This window comes from Mustelus asterias, chromosome 20 (assembly GCF_964213995.1).
Source record: "Mustelus asterias chromosome 20, sMusAst1.hap1.1, whole genome shotgun sequence".
NCBI lineage: Eukaryota > Metazoa > Chordata > Chondrichthyes > Carcharhiniformes > Triakidae > Mustelus > Mustelus asterias.
Window position 1 is genome coordinate 72,166,207 of NC_135820.1, and position 26,504 is coordinate 72,192,710.

Genomic DNA, 26,504 nt, shown 5'->3' on the forward strand with positions numbered 1-26,504 from the left:
CCCTGCCCAGTGAAGCAGTTGAGGCTACCTCATTGAATGTTTTTAAGCCAAAGATAGATAGATTTTTGAACATAAAGGAATTAAGGATTATAGTAAGCGGGCGGGTAAGTGGAGCTGAGTCCACGAAAAGATCAGCCATGATCTTATTGTAAGAAGTCTCACAACACCAGGTTAAAGTCCAACAGGTTTATTTGGTATCACGAGCTTTCGGAGCGCTGCTCCTTCATCAGGTGAGATTATTGAATGGCGGAGCAGCCTTGAGGGGCCAGATGTCCTACTCCTGCTCCTAGTTCCTATGCTCTTATGATATGTTCTTAATCAAATCCCAACATGGTAGCTGGTGAAATTTGAATTCAATTAATAAATCGGGAATATAAAACTGGCCTCAGTAATGGTGACCGTGAAATTATCATTGATAGTGGTTAAAACCCCATTTGATTCACTAGTGTCCTTTAGGGAAGGATATCTGACGTCCTTACCTGGTTTGGCCAACATGTGACTCCAGATCCACAACAATGTGGTTGATTCTCAGCTGCCCTCTTAAATAAGAACATAAGAAATAGGAGCAGGAGTAGGCCATCTAGCCCCTCGAGCCTGCCCCGCCATTCAATAAGATAATGGCTGATCTGAAGTGAATCAGTTCCACTTACCCGCCTGCTCCCCATAACCCTTAATTCCCCTACCAATCAGGAATCCATCTATCCGTGATTTAAACATATTCAACGAGGTAGCCTCCACCACTTCAGTGGGCAGAGAATTCCAGAGATTCACCACCCTCTGAGAGAAGAAGTTCCTCCTCAACTCTGTCCCAAACTGAGCCCCCTTTATTTTGAGGCTGTGCCCTCTAGTTCTAGTTTCCTTTCTCAGTGGAAAGAATCTCTTCACTTCTACCCTATCCAGCCCCTTCATTATCTTATATGCCTCTAAAAGATCACCCCTCAGTCTTCTAAACTCCAACGAGTCCAAACCTAATCTGCTCAATCTCTGCTCATAATCAACACCCCTCATCTCTGGTATCAACCTGGTGAACCTTCTCTGCACTCCCTCCAAGGCCAATATATCCTTCCGCAAATAAGGGGACCAAAACTGCACACAGTATTCCAGCTGCGGCCTCACCAATGCCTTGTACAGATGCAGCAAGACTTCTCTGCTTTTATATTCTATCCCCCTCGCGATAAATGCCAACATCCCATTTGCCTTCTTGATCACCTGTTGTACTTGCAGACTGAGTTTTTGCGACTCATGCACAAGGACACCCAGGTCCCTCTGCACGGAAGCATGTTGTAATTTTTTTCCACATGCTACTGTGCTACTGTACATTCTAAATGGCCTAGTACGCCACTCAAAAGACAATAAGGGACGGACAACAACTGTTGGTCTTGCCAGCGACACCCACTCACATCCCATGAAAGAATGAAGGGAAAATAAAATTTGGTGAGGGCACAATTTCAAAATTTGCTGATGATACCAAATTGGGCAGTGAACCAGGAGGAAGATGGACATTGATAGGGCATGGGCAGGTTGGTGGAATGGCAGTACTAGTGGCAGATGAAACTTAATGGAGAGACATTCTAACTGATACATTTTGGTAAGAAGAATGAGGGGAAGCAACATAAAATAATGGATACAGTTATAAACGAGGTGCAGGAACAGAGGGAGATGGGGATATAAGTGCAGAAAGGAAGACAGAAGGGTCGCGGGCCACAGGATACAGATTTAAGCTGAATGGCAAAAGAACCAATGGTCAGCACAGTGGTTAGCACTGCTACCGCACAGTGCCAGGGTCCTGGGTTCAATTCCCAGCTTGGGTCACAGTCTGTGAAGAGTTTGCACGTTCTCCCCGTGTCTGTGTGGGTTTTCCTCCGGGTGCTCCTGTTTCCTGCCTCAGTCCGAAAGACGTGCTGGTTAGGTTGATTGGCCGTGCTAAATTCACCCTCAGTGTCATGAGGATTAGCAGGGGAAATACGTGGGGTGACGGGGATAGGGCCTGGGTGGAGGCTTGATGGGTCGAATGGCTTCCTTCCGCACTGTAGGGATTTTAGGATTCTTCTCAGATTCTAGAATTCGATAAGGAAAAACATTTTTATTCAACGAGAGGTCACGACCTTGAATGCACTGCCTGCGAACCTGGTGCAAGCAGATTCAATCATGGCCTTCCAAAGGGTATTGGATAATTATCTGAGGAGAATATGGGCAGCACGGTGCTGGTTAGGTGGATTGGCCATGCTAAATTCTCCCTCAATGTCAGGAGGACTAGCAGGATAAATACGTGGGGTTACTGGGATAGGGCCTGGGTGGGATTGTTGTCGGTGCAGACTCAATGGGCCGAATGGCCTCCTTCTGCACTGTAGGGATTCTATGATTTCTATGAAAATGTCAGGGCTATGGGGAAAAGGCAAGTGAGTGGGGGGGCTGGCTGAGATGGTCTGTTGGCGGAGGCTGACTCAGACATGATGGGCTGAATGGCCTTCTGTGCCGTAGCCATTCTAGGGTTCTGGGTACGTCAGCACAGCAGTTTGCTTTGTAGGTGCTCTACTGTTGCAGTTGAAATTTTCAACTCTCAAAAGATTTTCAAAAGCGTCGTGAAAGATTGACAGACGCCCAAGTTCCGTCACCGCTCCACCCCCTCAACACTCTTGTATAACAAAAATCTTCAGTTTTGAAATTTTTGATTTTAACCCTCAGCCGCAAAGACGATTTTGAGGGAGAGAATCCCATAGATCCTGATTTTCCAGACCTCGGATGATTCAGGGGTTCAGGTGGGGGGGGGTTAAAGGTCAGATTGGAGCTAGAGGTGGTGTTATAAAGTACCTCCTCGCATGGCAGGCGGTAAGAGTGGGAGAGATTCCTGGTCAGATAGCAGTGGGATCCAGAGGGATTAGTGGGTGGGATATGGGGGTAGGGCCTGGGTGGGATTGTGGTCGGTGCAGACTCGATGGGCCGAATGGCCTCTTTCTGTACTGTAGGATTTCTATGATTTCTATGATTTCTATGTCAGTCATGGGATGGAGAGAATCCATAGCTCCAGGTTACAATATGGAAAGCTGTATGTTGTGACGGCAACTCGGACTCTCTGGGCGGGATTTTCCAGCCGCGCTCACCCCAAGGTTGGAAAATCCCACCCGGGGTCAACGGACCTTTGCATGGTCTGTGTCCCGCCCGCTACAATTCCCGTGGCGGGTGGGATGGGAAAATATCGCCCTCTGAATGAACTGTATCACACCAACACCATGCCCTGACAAGAGAAATCCTGACTGGAAACGTTGGCTCTATTCTCTCTCCACAGATGCTGTCAGACCTGCTGAGAATTTCCAGCATTTTCTGTTTTTGTTTCAGATCCCAGCACCCGTGGTAATTTGCTTCCATCTTGTTATTTGGCCTGTCAGAGGGATGATTACTTAAATTCAAGCCCACCTTTGTAAACAATGATTTGAACTGGTGAAAAATTTAAAACCTCTTAAATAAAGAATGGGCCTCCAACGTTGGTAATGGTTTTAAATTTTAATCCACCTGGTTGCTGTTTCCTAGCTAATCCATCTAACCAGATATCCTCTTTCCCTCTCCACCTACTACCTAGGGTGGCACGGTAGCACAGTGGTTAGCACTGCTGCTTCACAGCTCCAGGGACTGGGGTTCGATTCCCGGCTTGGGTCACTGTCTGTGTGGAGTTTGCACATTCTCCTCGTGTCTGCGTGGGTTTCCTCCGGGTGCTCCAGTTTCCTCCCAGTCTTAAGATGTGCAGGTTAGGTTGATTGGCCATGCTAAAAATTGCCCCTTAGTGTCCTGAGATGCATAGGTTAGAGGGATTAATGGGTAAATATGTAGGGATATGGGAGTAGGGCCTGGGTGGGATTGTGGTCGGTGCAGACTCAATGGGCCGAATGGCCTCTTTCTGTGCTGTAGGGTTTCTATGATTTCTTTTATGATTTCTAGGGACCCGGGTTCGATTCCCGGCTTGGGTCACTGTCTGTGTTGAGTTTGCACGTTCTCCCCGTGTCTGCGTGGGGGTGCTCCGGTTTCCTCCCACAGTTCAAAGATGTGTGGATTAGGTGGATTGGCCATGCTAAATTGCCCCTTAGTGTCAGGGGGGACTAGCTAGGGTAAACGCATGGGGTTATGGGACAGCAAGTAGTCTCAGGTTAAAGTCCAGCAGGTTTATTTGGTACCACGAGCTTTCGGAGCGCTGCCCCTTCATGGGTGATGATGCTCCAAAAGCTCGTGCTACCAAATAAACCTGTTGGACTTTAACCTGGTGTTGTGAGACGACTTACTGTGCCCACCCCAGTCCAACACCGGCATCTCCATATCTTGGGGTTATGGGGACAGGGCCTGGGTGGGATTGTGCAGCCATCGATGGGCCGAAGAGCCCTGTAGGATTCTACCTTTTTGCACCTTCAGCATTTTCATAGCCTCCTCCTCCCCATTTAAAATCATTTTTTGGTGAGTGGTTGTGGAGAAGGAGTGCAAGTTTTGTTTATTATTAATTGTGGCAGAGATGCAGGTGAAGTAGCCACAGTCACTCACTCACCTCCCCCTGTCCCCTATTTCCTGGGGCCGGCACAAGAAAGCAAGAGAGACAGAGGAGAGGCGGGGATGAAGCCACAGTGACTCAAGCTTTCACTCACTGCTATCTAGATTGTGTTCCCTCCCCATTTTCTGCCCGTCCCTCTCAGTGACGCAGCAGCTGAGTCGGAGGGAGAGTGGTTCAGTTCCTATCAGAGGGGGAAGCAAGCAGCAACAGCAACGAAGGGCAACAAAAAACGTGGAGTCAGACAGACAAGAGACAATAACATCGCCACCCCATCGATCCTAGGGACTATCCATCGCTGTGCGGTCGGTGAGTCTGTGTGGGATACATTTTGTATCAATGTAGCCGGAATGGAATGTTGAGGAATGGATACATTGAATCGGATACATGTTCCCCCCCATTCATTGCAAATGTATCCATTTCCCCCCCCCCATAGCAATCAAGGGACGAGTTGAATGGAAATACTTTTAATTTAATTTAAAGGCAAACCCTACACAGTAAGATGCTTTTGCCCCAGGATAGATGGAGCAATTTGTGGGGAGGGAGAGACGATGCAAAGACAGTAACGGCTCCATCCAGGATCGCACCGACACACACTGTGTATTTTGCTCTCTCTGTGTTGCTGTGTGTTTCTGGGGGGTGGGGGTTTGTCCAGAGGAATGGAGAGGGGGGCATTCCGATGACTGGGCGGCTGATGAATTCCCCCCTCCTTCAGTTGCACTCGTCCGCTTCTCTTTCGGGAAATGAACAGCAGACGGGAGGGAGGAAATGGACACGCCAGCCGCGGGTGGAAAGCTGCAAGGAGGGCAGCCAGGCTCCAGAGTCTGCCCTGCGATGTTGTGCAGGCAGATCTTTTGGATGTGATTCAATCTTGTGTTTGTAGCAGAGACACGGCATAATGTTATTCTCCCCTCTCCCTCTCTCTTTCCACCTTTGTCACATTAGCTGAGATTACCAAGGACACTGACACCTAGTGTGTGCACAGTGACACTCTCCTGTCCTGTGATCACGTAGCTTCCTAAACTCCAGACCAGCTTGAAGGAGCTGTAAATTGGAGCCTCCTTATACTCCACAGCAGTAATTAGATCTGTACCAGAGTCCATCTCAGCATCTTACTCCACCTTGACCTTGTCCGGAGGACTCGCTACTGAAGGATACAGTTGTCTTTGAGATGGTGAACAAGTTCTCCCCCCCCCGCGCTGTCTCTGGAGTTGTTGAGCATTTCTGCTCGTAAATGAGAAGCCGGCTGTTGCTCTCTACCAATGTTTGGGGGGGGGGGGGCTCTGAACAATTCCACAACAATTGGTCAAGGTAGCAGTGATAAAATGAGATGGAACCATGAGATCTTGGAGTGTCCTACAACATCTCAGCTGTTGTTATTCCATGATCAGGAATCAAGGTGGCACAGTGGTTAGCACTGCCGCCTCACAGCGCCAGGGACCCGGGTTCGATTCCTGGCTTGGGTCACAGTCTGTGTGGAGTCTGCACGTTCTCCCCGTGTCTGTGTGGGTTTCCTCCGGGTGCTCCGGTTTCCTCCCACAATCACAAAGATGTGCGGGTTAGGTTGATTGGCCATGCTAAATTGCCCCTTAGTGTCAGGGGACTAGCTAGGGTAAATGCATTGGGTTACGGGGGTAAGGTCTGGGTGGGGTTGTTGTCGGTGCAGACTCGATGGGCCAAATGGCCTCCATCTGCACTGTAGGGTATCTGTGGACACATAGAATGTGTGGCACTGGTGATCAAGGCAAGTGGAAAGCTTACAACCCACATGCACTAACACCCCCCGTGCACTAACACCCCCCGCACCTCCCCATTTCCCTCTCTTCTCTCCTAAGATGTTAGTTGTTTAGTTTCAAAGCTTCTGGGGCTGGGCACCTTTCACTTCACGGTGGCACAGTGGTTAGCACTACTGCCTCGCAGTACCAGGGACTCAGGTTCGATTCCAACCTTGGGTGACTGCACGTTCTTCCTGTGTCTGTGTGGGTTTCCTCCGGGTGCTCCGGTTTCCTCCCTCAGTCCAAAGATGTGCAGGTTAGGTGGATTGACCATTCTAAATTGCCCCTTAGTTAGTGTCTCAAGATGTACAGGGTATTGCCGGGATAAATACATGGGGTTACGGGGATAGGGCCTGGGTGAGATACCCTGTCAGAGAGTCTGTGCAGACTTGATGGGCCGACCAGCCTCCTTCTGCACTGCATGTTTTTGGGAGCAGATAAATAACTACTTTTTCAATCTTGTGGTTTGCTCACTGACCTATAGAATCCTACAGTGCAGAAGGAGGCCATTTGACCCATCAAGTCTGTACCAACCACAAACCCACCCAGGCCCTAACCCTATAAGCCCATGCATTTACCCTAGCTAGTCCCCCTGACATTAAGGGGCAATTTAGCATGGTCAATCCACCTAACCCTTTGGACTGTGCGAGGAAACTGGAGCATCCGGAGGAAACCCACACAGACACGGTACAAACTCCACACAGACAGTGACCCGAGGCCGGAATTGAACCTGTGTCCCTGGCACTGTGAGGCAGCAGTGCTAACCACTGTGCCACCGTGCCGCCCCAATGTTGGCTCTTGGCCAGTCCATATCTTGATTTTAAAAAGCTCATCCTTGTTTTCAAATCTCCCCACGGCCACACCCCTGCCCTATCTCCTCCAGCCCCACAAACCCCCCCCCCCAGAATATCAGTGCTTTGCTCATTCCGGTCTCTCGAGCATCCCTGATTTTTAATCCCTCTACTATTACCTTGGCCCTAAGCTCTGGAATTCCTTCCCTTCACCTCTCTGCGATGCTGTCCTCCTGTAAAGCACTCCTTAAACCCTCTCTTTGATCGCGTTGTTTAGTACTTTAACCTAATATCTCCTCCCTGTGGCCCGGTGTTATTTGTTTTCTAACACCCCTGTGACGAACCGAGAGATGTAGTGTTGCGCCCAAGGGTGCTATATGAATGTAAGTTGTTGTTGTTGTGATCAGGAGGCATTAACAGGGTGGGTGGGAGTGAACAGTAAATACGATCTCCGGTTTATTGTGTCATACGAGGAGTCGGTGGTAGAGGAATTTTATTTAGTTATTCATAAAGGTGTAATTAGATAAACGTCTTGGCATCACTTAATTATATACGCATCCGTGTCTTGTTCTTTACCTCGGTGCTGCTGTTAACATTGTGAAGGGGCAGTCATTTTCAGCAGATTACAGGTCGCAAGGCAGAAATTTCTTTCCTCTTGGCAGCTATAAAAATAGCAGCGCACGTCTAAGAACACTCTCCCCAGTCAACATTGTTTACTTGATTCTTGCTTCGGTGAAATGCAGTCTCGAGGCCAGGCTCGCTGAGAGCGATGCGTTATAAATTCAGTATCGATTCACGATAACGCTTCGTACATTTTAAAAACCACACACAACTCATGTTTCAGTTGTACCAAGCTTGGCTGCGCAATCATAGAAAGAAATCATAGAAATCCTACAGTGCAGAAGGAGGCCATTCGGCCCATCGAGTCTGCACTGACCACAATCCCACCCAGGCCCTACCCCCACATATTTACCCACTAATCCCTCTAACCTACGCATCCCAGGACTCTAAGGGGCAATTTTTAACCTGGCCAATCAACCTAACCCGCACATCTTTGGACTGTGGGAGGAAACCAAAGCACCCGGAGGAAACCCCACGCAGACACGAGGAGAATGTGCAAACTCCACACAGACAGTGACCCGAGCCGGGAATCGAACCCGGGACCCTGGAGCTGTGAAGCAGCAGTGCTAACCACTGTGCTACCGTGCCGCCCCAATGGCAATGGCCCTCATCCTATTGTAATCCCCCTTGTTCAGGGGGGTTCAGCAGAGGACACTGGTTTGGGACCCTACTTTCTCACCCTCCATCTGGATTAGAAATTCAACCATATTGTGATCACTCATTCCAAGAGGATCCCTCACAAGGAGATCAATGCAATGGCACAGTGGTTCGCACTGCTGCCTCACAGCACCAGGGACCCGGGTTCGATTCCGGCCTCAGGTCACTCACTGTCTGTGCGGAGTCTGCACGTTCTCCCCAGTGTCTGCCTGGGTTTCCTCCGGCTGCTCTGGTTTCCTCTCACAGTCCAAAGATGTGCGGGTTAGGTGGATTGGCCGTGATAAGATGTTGAAGCCATTGAAAGGGTGCAGAGGAGATTTACAAGGATGTTGCCTGGATTGGGGGGCATGCCTTATGAGGATAGGTTGAGGGAGCTTGGTCTCTTCTCCCTGGAGAGACGAAGGATGAGAGGTGACCTGATAGAGGTTTACAAGATGTTGAGAGGTCTGGATAGGGTAGACTCTCAGAGGCTATTTCCAAGGGCTGAAATGGTTGCTACGAGAGGACACAGGTTTAAGGTGCTGGGGGGTAGGTACAGAGGAGATGTCAGGGGTAAGTTTTTCACTCAGAGGGTGGTGGGTGAGTGGAATCGGCTGACGTCGGTGGTGGTGGAGGCAAACTCGTTGGGGTCTTTTAAGAGACTTCTGGATGAGTACATGGGATTTAATGGGATTGAGGGCTATAGATAGGCCTAGAGGTGGGGATGTGATCGGCGCAACCTGTGGGCCGAAGGGCCTGTTTGTGCTGTGGCTTTCTATGTTCTATGTTCTATAAATTGCCCCTTAGCATCCCAAGAGATATAGGTTTGGGGATTAGTTGGGTCACTGTCTGTGTGGTGTTTGCACGTTCTCCCCGTGTCTGCGTGGGTTTCCTCCGGGTGCTCCGGTTTCCTCCCACAGTCCAAAGATGTGCGGGTTAGGTTGATTGGCCATGCTAAAATTGCCCCTTAGTGTCATGGGATGCGTAGGTTAGAGGGATTGGTGGGTAAATAGGTAGGGATATGGGGGTAGGGCCTGGGTGGGATTGTGGTCGGTGCAGACTCGATGGGCCGAATGGCCTCTTTCTGTGCTGTAGGGATTCTAAGATTTCTAAGAAATGTGTGGGGTTGTGGGATAAACCAGGTTAAGAGTCAGTGCAGACTCGATGGGCTGAATGGCCTCTTTCTGCACTGTAGGGATTCTATGATTCTAATGAGCGCAATACCTGGAAACAAATTTCAATGATTTTATAATTTTTAAAGACTTTTTTTTTCATAGAATTCCTACAGTGCAGAAGGAGGCCATTCGATCCATCGAGTCTGCACCAACAACAATCCCATCCAGGCCCTATCCCCATAACACCTGGTATTTAGCCTGACACTAAGGGGCAATTTAGCTTGGTCAATCAACCTAACCCACACATCTTAGGAGTGTGGGAGGAAACTGGAGCACCCGGAGGACACCCACATAGACATGGGGAGAACGTGCAAACTCCACACAGTCACTGAGGCTGGAATTGAACCTGGGTCCCTGGCACTGTGAGGGCAGCAGTGCTAACTAACCATGCTGCCTGTGGCAGAAACTGAAAGAAAGCTAATATGGGCTGCTCCTGTAGGTGGGATACAGAAAAGGAGCTGAGAGCCAAGGGCTATGAGGGCCACTCCTGGAGAATTTGGCCCCAAAACAGGATTAGATGGAGAGAATTTGTCCGAGGCCTATGCTCTTGCCAATGAGTGAAAAGGCTGAGAAGAACAAAGAAAATTACAGCACAGGAACAGGCCCTTCGGCCCTCCAAGCCTGTACCGACCATGCTGCCTATCTGAACTAAATCCCCCTATCCTTCCAGGGACCATATCCCTCTATTCCCATCCTATTCATGTATTTGTCAAGACACCCCTTAAATGTCATTATCGTATCTGCTTCCACCACCTCCCCCGGCAGCGGGTTCCAGGCACCCACCACCCTCTGTGTAAAAAAACGTACCTCTTGTACATCTTCTTTAAAGCTTGCCCCTCGCACCTTAAACCTATGCCCCCTAGTAATTGACTCTTCCACCCTGGGAAAAAGCTTCTGACTATCTACTCTGTCCATGCACCTCATAATTTTGTAGACTTCTATCAGGTCGTCCCTCAACCTCCGTCGTTCCAGTGAGAACAAACCAAGTTTCTCCAACATCTCCTCTTAGCTAATGCCCTCTATACAGGGCAACATCCTAGTAAATCTTTTCTGTACTCTCTCCAAAGCCTCCACATCCTTCTTATAGTGTGGCGACCAAAATTGAACACTATATCTCAAGTGCGGCCAAACTAAGATTCTATAAAGCTGCAACATGACTTGTCAGTTTTTAAATTCTGTGCCCCAGCCGATGAAGGCAAGCATGCCGTATGCCTTCTTGACTACCTTCTCCACCTGCATTGCCACTTTCAGTGACTGTGTACCCGTACACCCAGATCCCTCTGCCTATCAATACTCTTAAGGGTTCTGCCATTTACTGTATATTTCCTATCTGTATTAGACCTTCCAAAATGCATTACCTCACATTTGTCCGGTCAGAAGTATGGGTTGCTCCTGTAAACTGCACAGAGGCACAACACGCCAGCTGACTTTAGCCAGATAGACAGTAGTGGCATGGGTCTGGAAGTCAAGTAATCAATAGATTGTCAACTTGGCAGTGGTGGAGACCACCCCCTCCTCCCAAAACAGAAGAGGAATCCTGAGCCCATAAGCCAGCAATGCATACAACCAAATAGGTAAGGGACAGTCATGATTCAGTTGGTAGCACTCTTGGCCTTTTAGTCATGAAGTTCCAAGTTCAAGTCCCGCTCTAGGACTCGAATACGAAAAGCAAGGCTTGACACTCCAGGTAGTGCTGATGGAGCCCTGGCTGAAATCCTCAAAGACGGCTCCAATTCTGGCCCACTTTCCTGGCTCTAATTCTGGCCCACTTTCCTCGCTCCATCATTGGCAGCCATGCTGTAAAGCTCTGGGAATTCCCTCCCTAAACCTCTCTGCTTTTCGACTTCCCTTGCCTTCTCAAAAGCTAACCCTGTGACCAGCCTTTTGGTCACCTGTCCTAATATCTCCCTAGTATGTCTTTCTGTGAAATTTAACTTGAAAGCTGCGTTGTGAAGTTTTACTTTACTGTAGCGATCCCTGAGTCCCGGGTCCCTGGCACTGTGCAGCAGCAGTGCTAACAACTGTGCCACCGTGCCGCCCACAAAGTTTACACCGAACCAGTCAGGAGTCGAACCTGGAATCTTGTGATCCATAGTCAGACGCATTGTTCATTGCGCCACTGGCCCACATTTAGGTAAAAGGGACAACTCAATGGTACATATGTCACCCTATTTATATAAAGTAATAGTCAATGGCCACTTGCTGCTTTCATCGAACTTTAGAAACATAGGAACTGGAGTTAGCCATTCAGCCCCATTAGCGTGTTCTTTCACTCAATGAGATCATGGTTGACCCGTTTGGCCCTTCGAGCCTGCTCCGCGATTCATCACGATCATGGCCGATCGTCCAACTCAATAGCCTAATCCTGCTTTCTCCCCATAACCTTTGATCCCATTCGCCCCAAGTTCTATATCCAGCCGCCTCTTGAATACATTCAATGTTTTGGCATCAACTACTTCCTGTGGTAATGAATTCCACAGGCTCACCACTCTTTGGGTGAAAAAATGTCTCCTCATCTCCGTCCTAAGTGGTCTACCCCAAATCCTCAGACTGGGGCCCCTGGTTCTGGACTCCCCCACCATCGGGAACATTCTCCCTGCATCTACCCTGTCTAGTCCTCTTAAAATTTTATAAGTCTTAGATGCCCCCTCATTCGTCCGAACTCCAGCGAAAACAATCCTAACCTAGTCAATCTCTCGTCATATACATCAGTCCCGCCATCCCCGGAATCAGCCTGGTAAACCTTCGCTGCATTCCCTCAAGAGCAAGAACATCCTTCCTCAGAAAAGGAGACCAAAACTTCACACTGTTGTGATCAGAATTGAAACGGTGCGCCGTGGCAACCGTCCAACCGATTACCAGAATACAGGTTTGGGCTTTAAACCTCGGCACGTGTAGCCGCTGCAGCTTTCAGCTCCTTAGCTTACAGTGATCCTGTTACCATAAGCTATCTTATGTCACAAACCTGATGACTGTCATAACTTTCCCCTCTCCCTGTATGTGCATGCTCTGTGTGGAGTGTCGTACACAAAGGGGCACTTAACTCAAGGAATGCCATTGATGCAAACTTTAAGTTAAGTTGATTGATTAGTCACAAGTAAGGCTTACATCAACACTGCAATGAAGTTACTGCGAAATTCCCCTCGTCGCCACACTCCGGGTCAATGCACCCTAACCAGCACATCTTTCAGACTGTGGGAGGAAACCGGAGCACCCGGAGGAAACCCACGCAGACACGGGGAGAACGTGCAGATCAGTTATCATTTGCAGAAGAGAGTTCCAAACGTATACCAATCTTTCCACGTTTCTAACTTCATTCCTGAATGATCTGGTTCTAATTTTTAAATTATGACCCCTAGTCCTAAACTCCCCAACCAACAGAAATCGTGTTTCTCTATTTATCCTATTGATTTCCCCCAATATGTTGAAAACATGGATCCAATCACTCCTTAACCTTCTCAAAAGTGTTCGATGTCTGCAAGCAGTTGTCAATCTGGAAAGACATTCCAGAAAGAGAAATATCCTCTAATTGACGCTCGGATGTACCCAAGAACAATTAGTTTTAATTGACTAAAAGATGTCCCTGCAGCAGAGAATCGTAGAATTGTTGCAGCATCGGAGGAGGCCTTTCAGCCCACTCTGTCCGTGCTGGCCCTCTGAAGGAGTAATCCACCTGTTGAAATTCTCCTGTCATTCCCCTGTCGCCCTGCAAAATTTTCCTTTGCAGATAATGATCTAATTGCCTTGATGAAAGTGTCAGTTGACCCCTCTCCCCCTGCACTCTCAGGCAGTGTATTCCAGATCTTAGCCACTCGCTGTGTAAGAAGTTAATCTTGTTCTGCCATTGCTTCCTTTGTCAATCGTCTTTAATCAGTGTCCTCTGCTTCTTTGACCTTCCATCAGTGGGGCCATTTTCTTTCCATCTACTCTGTCGAGGCCCCTCTTGATTTTGAATACCTCCATCAAATCTCCTCTTAACCTTCCCTTCACCAAGAGACACAACTTCTCCAAACTTTCGATATTTTGGCCTCAAATGGATGTGAAGGAATCAACTTAACAAAATAATACATGATGCATTACAATAATCCTCTCTGCACGACACAGCATAATCTCTGATTTGCCACCAGAGACTTAGCAATTATATTAAAAGAAGAATATTGGCCATCCACTGTCTGGCCTAGTTTTGTAGCTGTCACTTTGTGGCCAGCTGGCCAGCCGCTGAGCACGATGAGCTATTGTTGCTCCACGCTGACGATGAAACCCGATTGCAAAATAACCACGTTTGATTTGTTAGTGCTTCTAGTTTCAGGCTTTGCCCCTCACTGCCTCTGAAGGAAGCAACATGGGTTGGCACGGTGGCACAGTGGTTGGCACTGCTGCCTCACAGCGCCAGGGACCCGGGTTCGATTCCCGGCTCGGGTCACTGTCTGTGTGGAGTTTGCACGTTCTCCCCGTGTCTGCGTGGGTTTCCTCCGGGTGCTCCGGTTTCCTCCCACAGTCCAAAGATGTGCGGGTTAGATTGATTGGACATGCTAAATTGACCCTAGTATCAGGGGGATTAGCAGGGTAAATACGTGGGGTTATGGGGATAGGGTCTGGGTGGGATTGTGGTCGGTGCAAACTCGATGGGCCGAATGGCCTCTTTCTGCACTGTAGGGATTCTATGATGTTTATCTCCACCTCTCCTTTTAGAATGGCACAGAAACAGGCCAACAGGTCCCTGCTGGCGTTTGTGCTCCACACAAGTCTCCTCTCATTTTGCTCCATCTTATTCTATCAACAGATCCTTATATTTTTTCTCTTTCCTGTTGATATCTAGCTTCCCCTGAAATGCATCTGTGCTAATTATCTGATGATGTGGATGATGCAGCGCTCCGAAAGCTTGTGGCTTGTGCTACCAAATAAACCTGTTGGACTTTAACCTAGTGTTGTGAGACTTCTTACTAATTATCTGAGCCACTGCTGGTGGTAGCAAGGTCCCATTCTCACTACTCTGTCTAAAGAAGTCTCTCCTGAATTCTCTATTGGTTTTTTTACCGTCTCTATATTTCTGGCCTTTTGGACTCGCCAACAAGCAGAAGCTTTTTCGCTACGTTGACCATACTGAAACCCTTCTTGGTTTTAAACACCTTCCTTAACTTAAAGTTAAAAGGAGATGTGAGAGGCAGCTGCTTTACACCGAGGGTGGTAAGTGCCTGGAATGCACTGCCAGAAGAGGTGATAGAGGCGGATATAAGAGCAACGTTTAAGAGGCATCTTGACAGATACATGAACAGGCCGGGAATAGAGGAATAGGGACTGCATAGAGGCAAAAGTCTTTGGTTTAGAAAGGTGTCATGTGTCGGTACGGGCTTGTTGGGCTGAAGAACCTGTTCCTGTGCTGTACTGTTCTTTGTTCTTTTGTACGTCTTGAACCAAGACGTTGACCCCTATCTCATTGACTCCTTCTCTGACACAGTGTGAAGTTTTGTTTAATTATTCTCTCGTGACATTGGGACATTTTACAGAATTAAAGGTGCTTTATAAATGCAAGTGTTATATTTAGTTAGGGAATCTATGCTGCACCCCAGCCATATTTTTTTAATATCCAATCATGAGTCATGGGCGTCGCTGGCTGCCCATCCCTAGTTGCCCTTGAGAAGGTGGTGGTGAGCTGCTTTCTTGAATCGCTGCAGTCCACATGCTGTGGGTTGACCCATGATGCCGTTACGGAGGGAATTCCAGGATTTTGACCCAGTGACAGTGAAGGAACAGCGATATATTTCCATGTCAGGATGGTGAGTGGCTTGGAGGGGAACTTGCAGGTGATTGTGTTCCATGTATCTGCTGCCCTTATCCTTCTAGATGGAAGTGGTCGTGGGTTTGGACGATGCTGTCTAAGGATCTTTGGTGATTTGCTGCAGCGCATCTTGTAGATAGTACACACTGCTGCTACTGAGCGTCGGTGGTGGAGGGAGTGGATGTTTGCATGTGTGATGCCAATCAAGTGGGCTGCTTTGTCCTGGATGGTGTCGAGCTTCTTGAGTGTTGTTGGAGCTGCACCCACCCAGGCAAGTGTGGAGTATTCCATCACACTCCTGACTTGTGCCTTGTAGATGGTGGATAGGCTTTGGGGAGTCAGGAGGTGAAATCATGGTCATTGCTTCCTGGATTGGCTTTGCTCTGGCTGTGAGCTGCCCTCTTGGACCCTACAGGCCTTACCTGCCCCCTTCGCTAACTTTAATAGCTAGCCTCAGCATTGTGACGCTGCCCAGTGTACGGGCAAATCCAGGAATGAGAGAAAGAGACTCTTGGCTTTAAGTTTAATAGCGGGGCCCTTGATAGTTAGATAGTTCCCCAGGAACTAACTGACTATTCCACAAAGCGACCACTGATATTTGGAACCTTGATATTTACTGATTGGATGCAAGCCGGCTGATGGAGAGAACTACCGAATCACAGGCATTTCTATTTGAATGGTATCATGAAGATGGGAGGGAGGCAGCTTGTTCACAGCACACACCCCAGGGAGCAAGTTATAAAAATGAGAAAGGAACTGTCACTGACAATGAGTTAAAACAATGTCAGGCTGAATGGTTCCCTTCTGTATTAACATCAGTTGTATATATATATTGTGGATGCATATCAGCTGGTTGCTGTCTCCTTTTGTGAACATATACACAGACTGAATTATCAACTCAGGTCACTGATTCCCTCCTTCGGAATACCCAATTTTATATATGTCATTATTGTGCTCTGCGTCTTGTCCAAAACGGTAAGAAGTCTCACAACACCAGGTTAAAATACAACAGGTTTATTTGGTAGTACGAGCTTTTGGAGCATTGTTCCTTCATCAGGTGCGTGATGAAGACTCGCCTGATGAAGGAGCAGCGCATGATACCAAATAAACCTGTTGGACTTTAACCTGGTGCTGTGAGACTTCTTACTGTGCCCACCCCAGTCCAACGCCGGCATCTCCACATCTTGTTCAGAAGAGCTGAGAGGGAGATAGTTTTATAAACTTGCTCAATTTCACATTATGCCTGGAAACACATTGTGCTCTAGCTTTGAACATGTAATGTTCTTTTTTTCATTCATTTATGGGACATGGGCATCACTGGCTGGGCCAGCATTTATTGCCCATCTCTAGTTGCCCGAGGGCAGTTGAGAGTCAACCACATTGCTGTGGCTCTGGAGTCACATGTAGGCCAGACCAGGTAAGGACGGCAGATTTCCTTCCCTAAGGGACATCAGTGAACAGATGGGTTTTTCTGACAATCGAAAATAGTTTCATGGTCATCAGTAGATTCTTAATTCCAGATATTTTTTATTGGATTCAGGTTCCACCATCTGCCCTGGTGGGATTCAAACCCGGGTCCCCAGAACATTAGCTGAGCTTCTGGATTAATAGTCCAGCAACAACACCACTAGGCCATCGCCTTCCCTTAACCATAAACAGAAGGATATTGAGTGTGTGTGAGAGAGAGAGATGGAGAACTTAATTGGGTATGAAATTTTGTGAGTTTTGACAAGTGAAAGAGGGACATGTAGAAAGGTGGAGTGCTATTAACCTTCAGAGAGAGAGAGAGATGGAAAGAGATTGAGAATCAGAGTGGTAGGGAAAGATGGCAATAACTTTCATTTCTATAGTATCTTTCACTACCTCAGAACATCCTAAAGAGCTTTATGACCAACAGCATGGTTTTGACATGTCATCACCTCTGATTTCCCTTTGCTGAATAAGGCTTGCTGGTTGTCCTGCAGGGTCCCTCTATGATAGTTCCATGGCCCCGCATGCTTGCATCTTAAAGGGTACATTGGTTGTCCGTGGCCTGTTTTTCACTGCGCCTTGGATTGTTGGGCAGCCATAGAAACTAGAAGCAGGAGTAGGCCATTCGGCCCTTCGTGCCTGCTCTGCCCTTCATTGTGATCATGGCTGATCATCCAACTCAATAGCCTGATTCCCGCCCCCTTCCCCCCCACATATCCCTTAGAATAATAGAATCCCTATAGTGCAGAAGGAGGCCATTCGGCCCATCAAGCCTGCACCAGCAACAGTCCCACCCAGACCCTATCCCCGTAACCCCAAATATTTACCCTAGCTAGTCCCCCGACACTGAGCATCAATTTAACATGGCCAATCCACCTAATCCGCACATCCTTGGACTGTGGGAGGAAACTGGAGTACCCAGAGGAAACCCACGCAGATGCTGGGAGAACCTTTCATCGAATCCCTACAGTGCAGGAGCAGGCTATTTGGCCAATCGAGCCTGCACTGACAACGATCCCACCCAGATCCTGTCCTATCCCCGTAACCCCACATATTTACGCTGCTAGTCCCCCTTAGGGGCAATTTCTCATGGCCAATCAACCTAACCAGCACATCTTTGGACTGTGGGAGGAAACTGGAGCACCTGGAGGAAACCCACACAGACACGGGGAGAACGTGCAAACTCCACACCGAGGCTGGAATTGAAACCGGGTCCCTGGCGCTGTGAAGCAGCAGTGCTGATCACTGTGCCACCATACCCCCAAGAGCTATATCTAAGCCATGCAACTGAGAGAGAAATATTGGTCACTTGTTGCGTAGGAAATGCAGCAGCCAATTTACACACAGCAAGATCCCATGGATGGCAATGTAATAGTGACCGGATTATGTGTTCTATTGATGTTGAGGGATAAATCTTGGCTCAGACGCCAGGGTGAAACTCCCATATCTCTTTTCAAAGCAATGCTTTGGGATGGTTTTGGAGGGGGCATTGTGGGGCCTCCGTTTGATCTTATCCTAAAGACGCACCTCTTGACAGTGCAGCACTCCATCAGTATGTGCTGGGAGTGTCAGCCTAGATTTTGAACTCCAGTCTCTGGAGTGGCCCTTGAAGTATATGGGTCTTGAACCACATCCAAGTTCTAAAGTTTATCTGTGTCACAAGTAGGCTTACATTAACACTACAATGAAGTTATTGTGAAAATTCCCTAGTTCACTCCAGCGCCTGTTTGGGTACATTGAGGGAGAATTTAGCACGGCCAATGCCCCTAACCAGAGCGTCTTTCGGACTGTTGGAGGAAACCGGAGCATCCGGAGGAAACCCACGCAGACACGGGGAGAATGTGCAAACTCCACACAGACAGTGACCCAAGCTGGGAATCGAACCTAGGGTCTCTGGTGCTGAGAGGCAGGGATGGCACGCTGAGTGTCACCGTGCCATCCCTTTATACGTAATAGCTCTTTGATTGCTGTCATGGAATAGTTTTTTTTTGGAAGGGATTACCTATTGGTGTCATCAATCCTTTTGCCCATAGAAATGTGTTCTTAACAGTGAAACATCATTTGACCTTGTATGAATTAATTGCATAAAGGGTAGATGTGTGGTTAATCCCGGATCACCTTGTGTACCAAACAACTGGAATCGAAATAAATGAAAGGTGTGGATCTATCTGATCGCAGGTTGGTTTATCTAGTGAGGTAAATGTAAAAGAAGAAGGATTTAATAAATTTGTTCCAAAATGTTTCTGAATGCAAATGACACACATTAGACCCTCTGTAATTCTGAACTTCAGCCCCAGAGTAGGTTTTAAGGGATATGTGTAACATTGATCCCAAATCAAAGAATCATCATAGAATCATAGAATCCTACAGTGCAGGAGGAAGCCACTCAGCCCATTGAGTCTGCACCGACCACAACCCCAATCCCCATAACCCCATTAATCTACCCTAGCTAGTCCCCCTGACACTAAGGGGCAATTTAGCATGGCCAATCCGCCTAACTAACATGCCTTTCGGACTGTGGGAGGAAACCGGAGGAAACCCATGCAGAGATGGGGAGAACGCGCAGACTCCGCACAGACAGTGACCCAAGGCCGGAATTGAACCCCGGGTCCCTGGCGCTGTGAGGCAGCAGTGCTAACCCACTGCGCCACCCACCGTGTGCCGGCAAAAGTTTCACCAATGTAAAAGTGACCATGTTTCTATACAGATTGATGTGAAATTTCTGTCTCGGAGAAACTGGTGTGAAAAATTGAATGAGTCTGGCGTTCTGTGGGTGAGGAGTGTGGAAGGGGATGGCAGGGAAGTATTTTATCAAAGAATATATCATGTCTTTTCAGTGGCATTCTGCTGGGATCAGGGTTTTAGCAATTTGCAACTGGAATAACCAATTACAAAATCTAATCCTCAATTTGTAATATATGTAAATGACTTGGAAGAAAGCGTAGCTGGTCTGATTAGCAAGTTTGTGGATGATACTAAGATTCCAGGAGTTGCGGATAGTGATGAAGATTGTCAGGGAATACAGCAGGATATAGATAGACTGGAAAATTGGTCGGAGAAACGGCAGATGGAATTTAATCCGGGCAAATGTGAGGTGATGCGTTTTGGTCGATCCAATTCAGGTGGGAGCTATAAAATAAATGGCAGAACAATCCGGAGTATACACACTGGGTGTGCAGGCCCATGGATCCTTATAAGTGGCAGCACAGGTGGAAAATGTGGTGAAGAAAGCATGTGGCACGCTTGCCTTCATCGGATGGGCATCAAGTATAAAAGTTGGCAAATTATGTTACAGTTGTATAAAACGTTGGTTCGGCCACATTTGGAATACTGTGTCCAATTCTGGTCGCCACACTGCCAGAAGTACGTGGAGGCTTTGGAGAGAGTGCGGGAAAGGTTTACCAGGATGTTGCCTGGTATGGAGGGTATTAACTATGGGGAGAGATTGAATAAACTGGGATTGTTCTCCCTGGAAAGACGGAGGCTGAGGGGCTGATAGAAGTTTATAAAATTATGAGGGGCATAGATATGGTGAACAGTTGGGAGCTTTTTCCCAAGAAAGAAATGGCAATTACAACGGGGCACAAGTTCAAGATAAGGGGGGAAAGGTTCAGTGGAGATGTGCGGGGGAAGTTTTTTACACAGAGGGTGGTGGGGGCCTGGAATGCACTGCCAAGTGAGGTGGTTGAGGCAGATACGTTAGCGATATTTAAGACTTATTTGGATAGACACATGAACAGGCGGGGAATAGAGGGTTACAGGTGGTTGGTCTGGATAGGACAACGTGGTCGGTGCAGGCTTGGAGGGCCGAAGGGCCTGTTCCTGTGCTGTACTGTTCTTTGTTCTTTGTTTATTTTGTTGCCGAATTCAATCCTTCACTTGGAAGGAAATGGATGGAAAAATTTAGTGTCAGAATGATGATGCTCTAATGTCTCTGTAGGGGATGGATTTTGTCAGGTGTGTTCTGCTGGGAACAGGTGCGTGTTTATCCAACAGTGAATGGAGAACATTTCCGTTTACCACAGGAACAAATGAGAGTTGCCGTGCGTCGATGGTGTTAGATACCAAGAACATCTACCAGTCTCCAGAGTATTAGCCTTGGTCCCTGGATTATTAGTCCAGTGAGCTTACCATGGCACCACTATCTCTCGTTTCATGATCCTCATGTGCTTCTAAACCAAATAAATATCTTTGAAGTGTGGTCACTGTTGTAGTGTAGGAAAGAGGGCAGCCAATTTGCGCACAGCAAGCCCCCACAAACAGTAGCATTGTGATAATACCTCCGGGGCGGCACGGTGGCACAGTGTTTAGCAGTGCAGCCTCACAGTGCCAGGGACCCAGGTTCATTTCCCGGTTTGGGTCACTGTCTGTGCGGAGTTTCTCCCTGTGTCTGCATGGGTTTCCTCCAAGTGTTCCGGTTTTCTCTCACAATCCAAAGATGTGCGGGTTAGGTGCATTGGCCGTGCTAAATTGCTCCCTAGTGTCGGGGGACTAGCTAGGGTAAATGCATGGAGTTATGGGGGTAGGGCCTGGCTGGGATTGTGGTCGGTGCAGACTCGATGGGCCGAATGGCCTCCTCCTGCATTGTAGGGATTCTATGATAATGACCAGATACTTTACTCTGTTGATCTTGGGAACGACTCAGTTCATCTCAAGTCCCTGATGTTTTGAGTCCTTTATAATAACAGATTTGCGATCGCAGTCAGAAACCATTACAGGGCCTCTTGGGCTGGTGATCCAACACAGGGATAATCCTCCCCATTTCAGACATTGGAAGCAGACGGCTAGAGGGTGTACCTCGCAATGCCCGCTCTTTGTGCCATCCTTTACTTCACACAATATTGTCATTTTTAAACCCTGCTGAATCTTGAGCATTTTAAAAGTGCAGCTGATGACCCGTGATACACTACGCACCGTCCGACCTAATTCACAATTAATTACTGCCCTTAACACAGCAAAACATTCCCAGCTGCTTCGCAAGGACAATAATCAAAACAACTTTCACAGCATCCTATGTAAGGAGATATTAGGACAGCTGACCAAAGTATTATATTTTAAGGAGCAATTTTAAGGAGAGGAGAGTTGAGATGAGGTGGAGAGGTTTAGGGAGGGAATTCCAGAGTTTAGGGCTTGGGTAACAGAAGGCCTGGCCACCAATGCTAGAACAATGCAAGTCAGGGGCCAAGAGACCAGAGCTGGTTGAGGGCAGAGGCCTCGGAAGGTTGTAGGGATGGAGAAGCTTTCATAGATGGGAAGATATGGAGGAATTTGAATCTGGGGTGACTTAAATCTCCCATATCAAATGATAAAGAACAACACAGCACAGGAACAGGCCCTTTGGCCCACCAAGCCTGTGCCGATACACAGTTCCTATCCCTCTGATCGCCTCCTGTTCGTCTATCAAGATACACCTTGAACATTGCTAATGTGCCTGCTTCCGCCACTTCCACTGACAGCACGTTCCAGGCACCCACCACCCTCTGTGCGAAAAACTTTCCCCATCTCACCTTAAACCCACGCCCTCTTGTGGTTGACCTTTCCACCCTGGGAAAAAAGCCTCTGACTATCCACCCTATCTATGCCTGTCACCATTTTGTAGACTTCCTCAGCCTCTGCCTTTCCAGCGAAGATAATCTGAGTTTATCCAACCTCTCCTCATATCTGAAAACCCTCCAGACCAGGCAACGTCCTGGTAAACCTTCTTTGCACCCTCTCCGAAGCATCTGCATCCTTCTGGTAGTGTGGTGACCAGAACTGCATGCAATGATGCGTGAGGCAGACAAAGCATGCACTTGTGTGTATCTTCTATAACTTGTTTTTCCTGGAACAGGGTGACCAACTTGAAGCCAGGGGCTTATAGCTTGAGGGACGCCACTCCACATCCGCATGGCTGTCCAGGAATCTCTGGATCTTCTCCGTAGTAATGGTTTGCAGGTTGATGATCATCCAGTTTGGCTATGTTATTAACGCGCCTCCAGCTGCATCAAGTCCTGGGGTGGAACTTGAACCTGGAGCTTCTGGCTCAGAGGCAGGGATGCAACTAACACTCCGCCACCAGACCTCCCTGAATTGAGTGTTTGACAGTTGTTGTCAGAATCCACTATGCCTGAGAGAGAGAGACTCCGAGTGTCAGAGATTTGGAAGCATTTAGTTTCACGATGCAGGAGTGTTGTGTTGACATCCACTGGCACATTTATTCCAGGGGAGCGTTGATGAAGGAACAAAGCCATAAATTGTACTTCCTGTAATGACTCTCAAAAACACCGCAGTGATAATTCGAGTCAAGAGCAAGTTGTGGTGTTGTGTTGAAAGCAAATTACTGCGGATGTTGTAATCTGAAACCAAAACAGAAAATGCTGGAAAATCTCAGCAGGTCTGACAGCATCTGTGGAGAGAGAGTAGAGCCAACGTTTCTGAGGCTGGATGACCCTTTGTTATCTGGTCAATAACTTGGATATCATAATGAAATGTGAAATTTAATGTAAATTTTCTGATGACAACTTGGAGAGTGATAGGGAACAGAGAAAAAGATTAAAGAATAATTTGAACCTAATTGGACAGACAGATTGCAGATACAGGGTGGCACTGTGGTTAGCACTGCTGCCTCACAGCGCCAGGGACCCGGGTTCGATTCCCAGCTTGGGTCACTGTGTGTGTGTGGAGTTTGCACATTCTCCCCGTGTCTGCGTGGGTTTCCTCTGGGTGCTCCGGTTTCCTCCCGCAGTCCGAAAGATGTGCTGGTTAGGGTGCATCGGCCGTGCTAAATTCTCTCTCAGTGTAACCCGAACAGGCGCCGGAGTGTGGCGACTAGAGGATTTTCACAGTAACTTCACTGCAGTGTTAATGTAAACTTAGGTGTGACACATATAATAAATAAACTTTAACTTTATACAGCACTGCTGAATATAGCGTTTGTGGCGAATAGCATGGATTTGCATGTGTAAGGTGTCAGCTAGAGGAGAATAAAAAATAAAAGCATCTGTTGACGAGTTTAGATGGTGTGGGGGTGGGGTTGCTGATGTGGAGTATAAATATTCTCATACACCACTTGGGCCGAATGGTTTTGCGCTGTACAGTCTATGTAAGCATCTTAACTGTTATAATGAATGGGTTTGACTTGACGGAGAGGGACTGGGAGTAACTAATCATTTCCAATACCTGGCCACTGTCCCAAAGCAATATTTAAAAATAAAAGCAGAAAGCTTGGATGTATGCAACCAGACGACAGAACAATGCCCCCAAAGAGCTTTCAAGTGGATTGCTCAATCTTTCCTTTGGTATTTTGTTTTCAATTCTAGACAACAAAATTAATCCTGAGTGTCAAGGGATTGTGTTATGAGGGAGGATTAGAAACATTTATCCTCTCTACCGTTTAGAAAGGAGGTACCTTATTGATGTGTGTGGATAAAATAATCTGGAATATCCCAACAACAGCTTGTGTTTATATAGCACCTTTAATTCATATACGAGATTTGGAATCACTGGTGAGGCCAGCATGTGTTGCCTATCCCCAGTTGCCCTCGAGAAGATGGTGGTGAGCTGCCGCCTTGAATCGCTGCAGTCCATATGGGGTAGGTACATCCATAGTGCTGTTAGGGAGAGAGTTCCAGGATTTTGACCTGACGACAGTGAAGGAACGGCGATTATATTTCCAGGTCAGGTTGGTGAGTGGCTTGTAGGGGATCTTCCCAGTGCTGTTGTTCCATGTGTCTGCTGCCCTTGTCCTTCGAGTTGGTAGCAGTCATGGATTTGGAAGATGCTGCCTAAGAAACCTTGGTGAGTTCCTGCAGTGCACCTTGTAGATAAGGTCATAAGACATAGGAGCAGAAGTAGGCCGTTTGGCCCATCGAGTCTGCTCCGCCATTCAATTAGACCATGACTGATCTGATATAATCCTCAACTCCATTTTTCCCCCCTATCCCCATAACCCTTGATTCCTTTACTGATTAAAAATCAGTCTATCTCAGCCTTGAACATCCTTAACGACCCAGCCTCTGCAGTCTTCTGTGGTAAAGAGTTCCACAGATTCACTCCCCTCTGACAGAAGACATTTCTCCTCATCTCTGTCTTAAATGGGCAACCTCTTACTCTGAGATTATGACTCTGGTCTTAGACTTTCCCACAAGAGGAAACAACCTCACAGCATCTACCCTGTCAAGCCCCCTGAGAATCCGATATGTCTCAATAAGGTCGCCTTTCATTCTTCTAAACTCCAATGAGTACAGGCCTTGCCCACTCAAACCTTCCTCATAAGAAAATCCTTGTGAACCTCCTCTGGACTGCCTCCAATACCAGTATATTTTTTCTTGGTTAAGGGGACCTAAACAGTCTGCAGTATTCCAGGTGTGGTCTAACTAGTGTCTTGTATAATTTTAGCAAGACTCCAATTTTTATTCTCCATCCCCTTTGAAATAAAGGCTGACATTCCATTTGCCTTCCCAAGTATCTGCTGAACTTGCATGCGAGCTTATTGTGATTTATGCACGAGGACCCCCAAATTCCTCTGCAGCCTTTCTCTGTTTAAATATTATTCAGCTCCTTTATTCTTCCCACCAAAGTGTATAACTTCACATTTTCCTACAATATATTCCATTTGCCAAGTTTTTGCCCTCTCACCTAATCCGTTTATATCCCTCTCATAGAATCATAGAATCCCTACAGTGCAAAAGGAGGTCACTCGGCCGATTGATCCTGCACCAACCACAATGCCACCCAGGCTCTATCCCCATAACCCCATGCATTTACCCTATCTAGGAGGAAACCCATGCAGACATGGGGAGAATGTGCAAACTCCACACAGACGGTCACCCAAGCCAGGAATCGAACCCAGGTCCTTGGCGCTGTGAGGCAGTAGTGCTAACCACTGTGCCACCCTGCCGCCCTCTGTGGACTCTTTGTATCATCCTGACCACGTACCTTGCCACCTATTTTTGTGTCATCCGCAAAATTTGCAATAATACATTCACTTCCCTTGTTCAAGTCATTAATATATATTGTGAATAATTATAGCCCGGTACTGATCCCTGTGACACTCCACTAGTTACAGATTGCCATCCTGAAAATGTCCCTCTTATCCCAACTCTCTGTCTTCTATCAGTAGTCAATCCTCTATCCATACTAACCCCAACACCATGGGCTCATATTTTATTAAGTAGTCTTTTGTGTGGTACTTTATCAAACGCTTTTTTGAAATCCCAAGTATATAACATCTGCTGGTTCCCCTTTATCTATTCTGCTTGTTACCACCTCATAAAAATTCGAGTAATTTTGTCAGGTGTGATTTCCCCTTCTGTTTGGTTATAATATGCATTTCTAAATGCTCTGCTATCACATTCTTTGTGATGGACTCTTCACATTTTCCAATGCTAGATGTTAAGCTAACTGGTCTATAGGTATCTGTTTTTTCTTTTGTCTTCCTTTTTGAATATGGGTGTTACATTGGCAGTTTTTCAATCCTCTGGGATATTTCCAGAATTTAAGGATCCTTGGAAGATTATTACCAGTGCATCCACTATCTCTGTAGCTGCCTCCTTTAATATCCTGGGATGCAATCCATCAGATCCTTATTGGCCTTTAGCCCCATTAGTTTCCCTCACACTCTTTCTCGAGTGATAGTTATTGTATTTACTTTCTTCCCTTGATTATTTATCATTTTTCAATGTTATTAGTGTCTTCAACGTTAGCGTTCATTTACAGAGGGCTAGAATACAAGAACAGGGATGTATAAGG

General features: G+C 47.3%; 1 long non-coding RNA gene across 1 annotated transcript in view; it reads left to right on the forward strand.

The window, feature by feature from the left end:
• Positions 1-4,626: 4,626 nt before the first annotated feature.
• LOC144508624 (uncharacterized) overlaps positions 4,627-26,504 on the forward strand; it is a 59,996-nt gene continuing 38,118 nt past the window's right edge. The window contains exon 1 of the long non-coding RNA XR_013500312.1: positions 4,627-4,837. This is a non-coding gene — a long non-coding RNA (uncharacterized LOC144508624). The remainder of the gene's footprint in view (positions 4,838-26,504) is intronic.